A 12,852-nucleotide genomic window follows, 5' to 3' on the forward strand; every position below is an offset into this window, starting at 1 on the left:
GCTCAATAAAGGGCAGAAATGGTCTCGACCTAACAGAAGCAGAAGATATTAAGAAGAGGTGGCAAGAATACACGGAAGAACTGTACAAAAAAGATCTTCATGACCCAGATAATCATGATGATGTGACCACTAATCTAGAGCCAGACATCCTGGAATGTGAAGTCAAGTGGACCTTAGAAAGCATCACGACGAACAAAGCTAGTGGAGGTGATGGCATTCCAGTTGAGGTATTCTAAATCCTGAAAGATGATGCTGTGAAAGTGCTGCACTCAATATGCCAGCAAATTTGGAAAACTCAGCAGTGGCCACAGGACTGGAAAAGGTCAGATTTCACTCCAATCTTAAAGAAAGGCAATGCCAAAGAATGCTCAAACTACCACACAATTGCACTCATCTCACATGCTAGTAAAGTAATTCTCAAGCCAGGCTTCAGCAATATGTGAACTGTGAACTCCCTGATGTTCAAGCTGGTTTTCGAAAAGGCAGAGGAACCAGAGATCAAATTGCCAACATCCGCTAGGTCATGGAAAACGCAAGAGAGTTCTAGAAAAATATCTATTTCTGCTTTATTGACTATGCCAAAGCCTTTGAGTGTGTGGATCACAATAAATTGTGGAAAATTCTGAAAGAGATGGGAATACCAGACCACCTGACCTGCCTCTTGAGAATCTGTATGCAGGTCAGGAAGCAACAGTTAGATCTGGACATGGAACAACAGACTGGTTCTAAATAGGAAAAGGAGTACGTCAAGGCTGTATATTGTCACCCTGCTTATTTAACTTCTATGCAGAGTACATCATGAGAAACGCTAGGCTGGAAGAAACACAAGCTGGAATCAAGATTGCCGGGAGAAATATCAATAACCTCAGATATGCAGATGACACCACCCTTATGGCAGAAAGTGAAGAGGAACTAAAAAGCCTCTCGATGAAAGTGAAAGAGGAGAGTGAAAAAATTGGCTTAAAGCTCAACATTCAGAAAATGAAGATCATGGCATCCGGTCCCATCACTCTATGGGAAATAGATGGGGAAACAGTGGAAACAATGTCAGACTTTATTTTTTGGGCTCCAAAATCACTGCCGATGGTGACTGCAGCCATGAAATTAAAAGAAGCTTACTCCCTGGAAGAAAAGTTATGACCAACCTAGATAATGTATTCAAAAGCAGAGACATCACTTTGCCAACTAAGGTCCATCTAGTCAAGGCTATGGTTTTTCCAGTGGTCATGTATGGATGTGAGAATTGGACTGTGAAGAAGGCTGAGCCCCGAAGAATTGATGCTTTTGAACTGTGGTGTTGGAGAAGATTCTTGAGAGTCCCTTGGACTGCAAAGAGTTCCAACCAGTCCATTCTGAAGGAGATCAGCCCTGGGATTTCTTTGGAAGAAATGATGCTAAAGCTGAAACTCCAGTACTTTGGCCATGTCATGTGAAGAGTTGACTCATTGGAAAAGACTCTGATGCTGGGAAGGATTGGGGGCAGGAGGAGAAGGGTACAACCAAGGATGAGATGGCTGGATGGCATCACGGACTTGATGGACGTGAGTCTGAGTGAATTCTTGGAGTTGGTGATGGACAGGGAGGCCTGGTGTGCTGCGATTCATGGGGTTGCAAAGAGTCAGACTTGACTGAGTGACTGAACTGAACTGAAGTATGGTGAAAGAGCCATTATTATCCTCATCTTTTAGGTTGGTTAACTGGTTCAAAGAGGTTAAGTAATATTCCCAAATCTCTGTAGCCGGTAGGTGGCAAAACTGGGGTTTAAAACCAGACAATTTGACATCATTAATGAGGCCTGGTAGGGCTTCCGTGGTAGCTTAGACAGTAAAGAATCTGCCTGCAATGCAGGAGACTTGGGTTCAATCCCTAGGTCAGGAAGATCCCCTGGAGGAGGGCATGGCAACCCACTCCAGTGTTATTGTCTGGAGGATCCCCATGGACAGAGGAGCCTGGCAGGCTATAGTTCATGGAGTTGCAAAGAGTCGGACATGACTGAGCGGCTAAGCACAGCATAGTGAGGCCTAGAGAAGTTAGATGAGTTGACTTACTAAAGGCCGTTGCTAATAAATGGATGAGTTTCTCTTCCTCCAGGTATAGACATGTTTGTTATAAATTTATTTAGTAGATCCCAGAGAATTTTAGACAAAATTGGACACCTTAGACATTTATATGTAGCATACCTCTTTTTGTATGGATGATGACATGACTGAGAAAACAAAGTTGTATATGACCTCCAAAGTCACACATCTGGTCAGAGGCAGGCCCTGGATTAGATCCCAGTTCTCCTGAACCCAGAATTGGTCCTTTTGTCATTAGCCTCTTCCTTAAAGGTCTGTACAAAGCTAGATGTGGTGGAATTTAGGATCCTCGGAGATAGAAGAGAAATAACAATGTATTGAAGAGGGGGATTCTGAAAGGGAAGTAAAAGCTGAAGGAGACATAACTGTTTTTCTTTCAGTTTGGGTCAGAAAGCATGAGTGTCTGACGGGGCCCCAGACCTACTCTAGTTCCAGTGAATTCTTGAATTCACAGGTGGCTGAAGCATGAGAATTCCATGTGTGTCAAGGGTCTGGATCTACTGAATCAAAATCTCGGAGGCTGTGGCTGAGGAATCTGTTTTTTGAAACTTCTCCAGATAATTCCGTAATGTGTTAAAAAGAAAACCAAAATACTGCTGGAGACTCAGATACAATATATTTTCATGAAGGTAATTTTGTCTTAGAACAGGTTTTCTCAAGCTGTTCATACTATGTAACCCTCCTTTTCCTGGCATCTATTCAGTGATTGTCTAAGTTGTCTCAGGCTGCCATAACAAAATAACATAGACTGGGTGGCTTAAACAAACAAAAGAATTATGTCTCACAGCTCTGGGAAGTCCAAGATCCGTGTTCTAGCAGGGTTTGGTTTCTGGTGAGAGCTTTCGTCCTGGCTTGCAGACAGCCATGCTTCTTTGTGTCCACACATGGTGGAGAGAGAGAGAGATCTCTGTTGTCTCTCCCCTTTTATAAGGATACCAGTTCTTTGGGATCAGGGCTTCCCCTCATGATTTCCTTTAGCCTTATATGTCTTCTTAGTGGCCCTTTCTCCAGTATAGTCACGTGAGGGGTTAGGGCTTTAACATACGAATTTTAGTGGGACACAGTTTGGCCCATTGCAGTGGCACACAAAGCCAGTCTCATTGTCAACAACAGTGACAGTAGGACACACATGTATAGAGTTTTCTAGCTTCCTTTTACTACAGTTCTTTAACACTTTGTTTCCTTTTTCACTTTTTCAATTGCAAAGCAGAAATTAAAAAAAAAATCAGTGACATCAAGGAATAAAGTTCTTTAGAAAGTGTCAAAGTGATACAATCAGTTATTTGATAGGACATATCAGAGTAGTCCTCATGTCCAGAATAGCACATTATTTTAATTCTTGAAACACTTCCTTGGAATAACACACATTTATAATTTGTTCAGTGATTAAAGTAATTATTTTATAATTCAAGTGACTTTTTTAAGTTAACATATAATTAAGATTCTTATGAATTTAATTTTAAGGATAATAAACATAGCATACATATAGCAGGGTTGTGTTCTCCCTTCTCTTACCTCCTGCCAGTTCTCAGGCTTGAACTATACCAAAGTACAAATAACTAACAGGGGCCTTGGAAAGCACCTTAAAAGGTGCCAGAAAAGAGACAGAGGCTTTAATTTGTTTTGTAGCACAATAGTAAAACAGGGGGTATGTAAAAAAAAGGTCTGCTTTGGCAATGTGGAAGTTCAGTTTGTCTTGTAGATAACCCAGCCTGACTCTAATGGGGCCTTTCCCCTCACTCCATCCCCTCTACCTCCAGCCACATCTAGAGATCCATAAGAGAAACCAGATGGGCATGACCTACTTTGAAAGTTGGGAAGAAAAAAAAAAAAACAGATTTGGCTTGGGTGCCATTGGGAAGCAAAGAGGAAGTGAAGGAAGGGGAGAAGAGTAAGAATGTAAAAAAGAGGTGGGTTGAAGAAAATGACTGGCCATTTGAAGTGAATCAGAGGAACTAAACTGAAGCCCTTTTCCTTCCACTGTGCTAAATCGCTTCAGTTGTGTCTGACTCTTTGTAACCCTGTGAGCAATAGCCCGCCAGGCTTCTCTGTCCATGGGATTCTCCAGGCAAGAATATTGGAGTAGGTTGCCATGCCCCCCTCCAGGGGGTCTTCCACACCCAGGAATCAAACCCATGCCTCTTAGGACTCCTACATTGGCAGGAGGGTTCTTTACCACTAGTGCCACCTGGGAAGTCCCTCCCACTGTACCTGTGGAGAAGTTTTTCCATTCAGATCAGAAACAACACAAAGATATCTCCTCTCTCCACTCCTTTTCAAAGTTGTACCAGAAGTCTTTCCTAATGCAATAAGACAAGGAAAGAAAATAAAGGATACATTATTTGGGAAGGAAGAAATAAAACTGTCTTTGTAAATAATGCACTGTCTATATAGAAAATCCAAAACAATCAGTCAAAAAAAGAGAAAAGAAAAAAATCCTCCAGGAATAAGTGAGCAATTAGGATACAGGGTGTTATATGCAACCCTTTTCTCTGTGAATAACCCACTGCTGGTGGGATTCATCATTCCCAATAAACAAGGAACCAAAATGATCTAATATGATATTTTAGTTTTTAAACATTAGTTTTTGCTGTATTATAGACATTTTTATGGGAATTTGGTTAGAAGAATGCAAGTTATGTATATGATTAAAAGCAAGCACAATTTACGTATATGATTAAAAGCAAGCACATCTTGGGGTATGGTGGATCCTTGTTCTCAGTTGAGTTAGAAAGCAACTGAATGACTGGTGGTGACAGTACTTACCTGATACTCACAATCATCATTCATTCAAGGGAGCTCAGAGTCCTTCAGACTGTGCTGTTTTTCAGTACAAAAATTTAAGTAAATGTTTTGCTTACTGATTTTGGAAAAATAATGGAAACAGTTAACATGGCTGTCTTTAAGAACATGAAGCCCCAGAACAACTGCATGCAAGGAAAAATGCTGAGCCAGTGAAATTTGTCAGTGTGATACTTGCAGGAAGACAGAGGGTTGGCACAGTGGCAGGCTGGAGATGCATCATCAATCATGAGAAATAAATTTTCAGTCACTTAGTCTCAGGGCAGGTAAAAGAATTATCAACCACTGCAATGAACACTTGCATCTAATTGTGTTCACCACTTTACATGGATTTTGTTTTCATTTACTCTTTTCAGGGACACCCAGAAGAAATTCTTCCTATCTTTATCTTCATGTCATAGCTAAGGGGACTAGGGCCAAGGGGGTTAATACATGGCCCAAGGCTACAATGCTAGTAGAGAGGAGTCGATTCCCAAGCCAAGTACCGTGACTCCAGGTAATGGGTTTTATATTTCCATACTCTCCATTTATTACCTGATATGTAAATGGAATGTCAAATTGTTTTTAATTCATAATGTGTCCTGCAAAGGGCCTGGGGCAAGTTCCAGCTGTGTCACTTGGTGCAGGCTGGCACTCATGAGCAGGTCAGTGGCAGAGGTGGCTTACACTCACCTCTTGTGTCTTCAGCATTCTGTGCTTGACCTGGGCACAGTGGCACTCATCATGGGACTGTGCTCCAGCAGCAGAACTCCTCCTCCCTTTGCTCAACCTTTTAATGAGGGGAGAGCAAGAGCACTTGGTAAAACAGGAGACAAGCACCTGTTTAATGCATGTTGGGAAATGTCAACTGCCCAGCACCTACAAGCTATATGGTGTTTCCGTCCTCTGAGATGTCAAGTTCAGGTGCAGTCCCTCCAGCTGGGTAAAGGGGATGTCATTGCTCCCATCTAGCTCATTGCCCCAAGTATGAGTTTCCTATAATATTGTAACAAAGTACCACAAACTAGATGGCTTAGAACAGTAGACATGTATCCCTCACAGTTCTTGAAGCTAAAAGTTCAAAAATCAAGGGGTTAGCAGAGTATTGCTTCCTCTGAACCTTTGGGTAGAATTTTTCCTTGCCTTTTCCTAGTTCCTGATGGTGGCCAACAATCCCTCACATTCCTTGGCTTGTAGCTGCATCACTGTAGTCTCTGCCTGTGTCATCACATGGTGTTGCCCTGTGTATCTGTCTCCACATGACACTTTGCTCTTCTTGTAAGGATTCCAGTCATTTGAGAATACAGCCCACCATAATGACCTCATCTTAACTGAATTATATCTTAAACAAATGTTTCTATTGAACGAAATCACATTCACAGAAACAAGGGACTGGGACTTCAATATATCTTTTGGGGGGACACAAATCAACCCACATTATCTGGTAACCCAGTAAGAGCTTTAGGTTTCTGTGACAGACAGTCATCTTTATCTCCACGTTCTACAGTGTGTTAGTCCACTGAGGAAAATTCCATAATTTAGAGAATGTTATTAATTAAAAAAAAAACTTTAGCAAGAAAATATGTAATTAACTTCTGATTGATGGATATGGATTCATTTTAGGAGGAGAAAGTATGATTTTATGGAGAGAAAAAGATCATCAGAGCTGTCACTTTATAAGCTTACATCTAGCTAGTCAAGTGCCTGAGTACAGAAGGATTTTTTTTGTTTATGAGATCACAAATTCTGCACTCATGGAGTTAAAATTTTTACTCTCATTATAACCAAGGACACTGATTTTGATGGTACCACTGAAAGTAGAAGTAGGATTCTTATTTTTTGAGCTTTGATCAAGCCTGAAGGATGCAAGGTTTCCAACAGTACAAATAAGATGCTGTCTACCTTCAAATGACACTCACCCTTGTTTCCCTCCAGAGATAGGAAAGTACCAGCAAAAACTGTTTGCCCTTGGCAACATGTAATTTAAAAGAATGTACTGTACCAAACAGGAGAGAGGTAAAAGATAAACAGAGAGAATGAGAGAGAGAGAGAAAGGCAAACTCAAATAGCAATATTCCTGCTGCATTCAGTTTGGATAATTTATTTTGTTGCATAGAGAGGCATTGATAATATGTATTTTGGTTTCATAATTTTTTAAATACTCTTTTACACTAGAATCCATCTTTGCTGCTAATCATTCCCCTTTCAAAGCAAGGCCTGATCTGTTTTTCAAGGCCCAGCTTCATGAGGAGATAGAACAAATTTATAATCTGGAGCTGACAGTTCAGAGGCTGAGGTGAATGCACTGATGTGAAGATAGTGGTTTTTCACCAAGTAACTTGAGATTACACCACGTTTTAGGACCACATTGTCTAGAATGCAGAGAAATCCTTAGATACTGCTGGAGGGAGGTAACACTATTGATGAATATAAATGAGACCAAACACAACAGACAACACAGAAATACAAAGGATCATAAGAGACTACTATCAGCAATTATATGCCAATAAAATGGACAACTTGGAAGAAATGGACAAATTCTTAGAAAAGTACAACTTTCCAAAACTGAACCAGGAAGAAATAGAAAATCTTAGACCCATCACAGGCACGGAAATTGAAACTGTAATCAGAAATCTTCCAGCAAACAAAAGCCCAGGTCTAGACGGCTTCACAACTGAATTCTACCTAAAATTTAGAGAAGAGCTAACACCTATCCTACTCAAACTCTTCCAGAAAATTGCAGAGGAAGGTAAACTTCCAAACTCATTCTATGAGGCCACCATCACCCTAATACCAAAACCTGACAAAGATGCCACAGAAAAAGAAAACGACAGGCCAATATCAGTGATGAACATATATGCAAAAATCCTTAACAAAATTCTAGCAATCAGAATCCAACAACACATTAAAAAGATCATACACCATGACCAAGTGGGCTTTATCCCAGGGATGCAAGGATTTTTCAATATCCACAAATCAATCAATGTAATTCACCACATTAACAAATTGAAAAATAAAAGCCATATGATTATCTCAATAGATGCAGAGAAGGCCTTTGACAAAATTCAACATCCATTTATGATAAAAAACTCTCCAGAAAGCAGGAATAGAAGGAACATACCTCAACATAATAAAAGCTGTATATGACAAACCCACAGCAAACATTATCCTCAATGGTGAAAAATTGAAAGCATTTCCCCTAAAGTCAGGAACAAGACAAGTGTGCCCACTTTCACCACTACTGTTCAACATAGTTTTGGAAGTTTTAGCCACAACAATCAGAACAGAAAAAGAAATAAAAGGAATCCAAATTGGAAAAGAAGAAGTAAAACTCTCACTGTTTGCAGATGACATGATCCTTTAGATAGAAAACCCTAAAGACACCACCAGAAAATTACTAGAGCTAATCAATGAATATAGTAAAGTTGCAGGATATAAAATTAACACAGAGAAATCCCTTGCATTCCTATACACTAATAATGAGAAAATGCTGCTGCTGCTGCTAAGTCGCTTCAGTCGTGTCCGGCTCTGTGCGACCCCAGAGACAGCAGCCCACCAGGCTCCCTCGTCCCTGGGATTCTCCAGGCAAGAATACTGGAGTGGGTTGCCATTTCCTTCTTCAATGAATGAAAGTGAAAAGTGAAAGGGAAGTCGCTCAGTCGTGTCCGACCCTCAGCGACCCCATGGACTGCAGCCTACCAGGCTCCTCCGTCCATGGGATTTTCCAGGCAAGAGTACTGGAATAGGGTGCCATTGCCTTCTCCAATGAGAAAATAGAAAGAGAAATTAAGGAAACATTTCCATTCACCATTGCAACAAAAAGAATAAAATACTTAGGAATATATCTACCTAAAGAAACTAAAGACCTATATATTGAAAGAAATCAAAGAGGACACTAATAGATGGAGAAATATACCGTGTTCATGGATCGGAAGAATCAATATAGTGAAAATGAGTATACTACCCAAAGCAATCTATAGATTCAATGCAGCCAACCCCTATCAAGCTACCAAAGGTATTTTTCACAGAGCTAGAACAAATAATTTCACAATTTGTATGGAAATACAAAAAACCTCGAATAGCCAAAGCAATCTTGAAAAAGAAGAATGGAACTGGAGGAATCAACCTGCCTGACTTCAGGCTCTACTACAAAGCCACAGTCATCAAGACAGTATGGTACTAGCACAAAGACAGAAATATAGATCAATGGAACAAAATAGAAAGCCCAGAGATAAATCCAAACACCTATGGACCTTATCCTCGACAAAGGAGGCAAAAATATACAATGGATTAAAGACAATCTCTTTAACAGGTGTTGCTGGGAAAACTGGTCAACCACTTGTAAAAGAATGAAACTAGAACACTTTCTAACACCATACACAAAAATAAACTCAAAATGGATTAAAGATCTAAACATAAGGCCAGAAACTATAAAACTCCTAGAAGAGAACATAGGCAAAAGACTCTCCGACATAAATCACAGCAGGATCCTCTATGACCCACCTCCCAGAATTCTGGAAATAAAAGCAAAAATAAACAAATGGGACCTAATTAAACTTAAAAGCTTCTGCACAACAAAGGAAACTATAAACAAGGTAAAAAGACAGCCTTCAGAATGGGAGAAAATAATAGCAAATGAAGCAACTGACAAACAACTAATCTCAAAACTATACAAGCAACTCCTGCAGCTCAATTCCAGAAAAATAAACGACCCAATCAAAAAATGGGCCAAAGAACTAAATAGACATTTCTCCAAAGAAGACATACAGATGGCTAACAAACACATGAAAAGATGCTCAACATCACTCATTATCAGAGAAGTGCAAATCAAAACCGCAATGAGGTACCATTTCACGCCAGTCAGAATGGCTGCAATCCAAAAGGTTACAAGCAATAAATGCTGGAGAGGGTGTGGAGAAAAGGGAACCCTCTTACACTGTTGGTGGGAATGCACACTAGTACAGCCACTATGGAGAACAATGTGGAGATTCCTTAAAAAACTGGAAATAGAACTGCCTTATGACCCAGCAATCCCACTGCTGGGCATACACACCAAGGAAACCAGAATTGAAAGAGACATGTGTACCCCAATGTTCATCACAGCACTGTTTATAATAGCCAGGATACAGAAGCAACCTAGATGTCCATCAGCAGATGAATGGATAAGAAAGCTGTGGTATATATACACAATGGAGTATTACTCAGCCATTAAAAAGAATACATTTGAATCAGTTCTAATGAGGTGGATGAAACTGGAGCCGATTATACAGAGTGAAGTAAGCCAGAAAGAAAAACACCAATACAGTATACTAACGCATATATGTGGAATTTAGAAAGATGGGAACGATAACCCTGTATGCGAGACAGCAAAAGAGACACAGATGTACAGAACAGTCTTTTGGACTCTGTGGGAGAGGGAGAGGGTGGGATGATTTGGAAGAATGTCATTGAAACATGTATAATATCATATATGAAATGAATCGCCAGTCCAGGTTGATGCATGATACTGGATGCTTGAGGCTGGTGCACTGAGATGACTCAGAGGTATGGTACAGGGAGGGAGGTGGGAGGGGGGTTCAGGATGGGGAACACGTGTATACCTGTGGTGAATTCACATTGATGTATGGCAAAACCAATACAATATTGTAAAGTAATTAACCTCCAATTAAAATAAATAAATTTATATGAAAAATTAAAAAATTAATAAAAATAAATAAATGAGACCAAAGAAAGACAACGTTTTGTATCCTGTATCCAAGTTAAGTTAATGCTTCTAGAGAGTGTACTATAGAAATTGATGCAAAAAAATCAAGGTTGCTTAGAAAGCCTAGAAGAACTTCTGTCTTTTTATTTAGGCAGTTCTGACATATTTGTAAATGGTCATGCCTTTAGACAGATTTTAATCTAGATGGGTGAGTTATAAATCTCACCCTTGATGCTCTTAGTTTCAGTAACAATGCTGATCTCTATCAAATAATGCTGACCTACTATCAAATTATGATGGAGAGAAAAAAGGCAAGATTACAAAGTTTGAATTGGCAAAGATAATGTGTCATAGGCTACTGAAGTTCCCCAATTGGTTAGTCTCATTCTGTAGAAATACAGGTGGAATAGTTTTTCCAAATATGCAGAGTTGACCTCATTTCCCCTCTGCTGTTGCTGCCTGTGCTGGGGAGCACTAAAGGGACTTGCTGGTTTAATGTGGATTCACTTCATTTTGCTTATTCATTCTTTTAGTTGAACTTGTGCTGTTTTTTTCTATTGGTCCTTGCTGACTCCTTGAACTGTGGGTATTGCTATGTAGCTTGCAGAAAAACAGTGTTTGTAAAATCCCCCATTGTTTTCTATGTTACCTACATAACATTTCGCTTGTTACCTACAGGACAACTTTTAAGTGTCTTAGCTTTGCACTGAAGGCCATATCCAAATGTATTTTTTCACTTGTGCCTGAAGCTTCAACCAAATAAGTCTATTCTTCTTTAGACTGACCCTGCGTCTTCTCTCCCCTAATCCTTTGTGCATGCTGCTTATTCTCCTTAAAGTAAGTCAGAGTTAATATATTTCAACCCATCTTTCAAGTTTCGCTTCTTCATGAAGTCTGTAAGAGATATCTCTTTGATTTAATCTTATGATGATGTCACCTAGGGGCCTTGTTTGAAAGAGGCAAAGCAGGCTTTAATCTTGGCAGAGGTGTAGTTTTTTGCATATTTTCCCCCTTCCCTCAGAAAGAGTCAAAGACCAGCACTCAAGTCTTTTGGCTCAAAAGGAATCAGGGATTGATTTGACATTGTGTGGTCATCAGGACCCAGCTAGAAGAAGGTCCTGACGGAGTGAACTTGCCGTTAGTCCATCCGATGGCAGTCAGAACTCCTGATCTCATGGTCTGAGGAGGAAGAAAGCCAATAACACATTTCCTCCCTTGGAGCATTTCTGATATAACTGCTTTAGGGTAAACACTTGAGCATCAAGAGCAGCTGGTTTTCCTGTGGAAGATAGAAGTCAAGGAGGCAGAGACAGTTTTCATGGTCACGGTCCTGGGCTTCAGCAGTGGCAATATATCCTTTCTCAAAATGATGTACTACTCTAGTTCTCTCATAGAGACATAATTCTAAAGCCTGAGAGTTTCATCTTTTAGTTGTGGCTTTGGTGTTCTCTCCAGTGCTGTCTTTCAACTTCAAGGCTGATGTCTGTAGGACACTTGGAATAATGGCTCCAGTGGGAGGGTGCACCCTCGATCTTGTCTTTGGCAGTAGATGCACTTTCCATCTAAAATCTTGTTAAGGCTGCACTTTCACAGACACATCTTTTTACTGTTTTGGGTTGAAAGTACAGAAGCACTGGTTGCTCCTGTACCTCGAAGGCCTCAAACTGTGGGTCTCTAATTAAGCTTAAATTACAGAACACAGGCAGGGAACAATTCCCTGACTAAGATAGCGTTTCCTTTAATCTCAGTTTGCAGACTTGATAGCTCTGGTCTGAGTTATTTCTCCCTATTAGGTTTTACTGTAAGTGACAGGAAAGAGCCAATACATGGATCGTTGTGAGTATCCCAGCCATTTCACCTAACACTGGAGCCCATCAGCATGTGGACATTCTGCCAAAGCAGAGGCAAACATTTGCCTGTTTTGCTCTCCCATTATAAAGATCATCAGCTTTCCAGCTGGCTTACCTCTGCTAAGCCCTGGCATATTTTGACTCAAGTTCCTAAAGTCACTCTGCTATCAGGTACCGGTTTCTGTATCACTACTATTTTATTTGGCTTATTATCAAAAAAATCCAAACAAATAGCTGCAATGATAGAGAAGTTTATTGTTCTTTCACGTAAGGAAATCTGGAGGCAGGCAGTTTTGGGCCAAAACTCAGTTTCTTATTTATGTGCTATGCCATCCTTTGTATGTAGATTGCAGCTTTTGAAGTTACTTCATAATCCAAAGGGACTTCCCTGATGGATCATCAAGTAAAGAATCTGCCTGTAATGCAGGAGACACAGGAG

This window comes from Oryx dammah, unplaced genomic scaffold (assembly GCF_014754425.2).
Source record: "Oryx dammah isolate SB20612 unplaced genomic scaffold, SCBI_Odam_1.1 HiC_scaffold_4, whole genome shotgun sequence".
Classification (NCBI taxonomy): Eukaryota; Metazoa; Chordata; class Mammalia; order Artiodactyla; family Bovidae; genus Oryx; species Oryx dammah.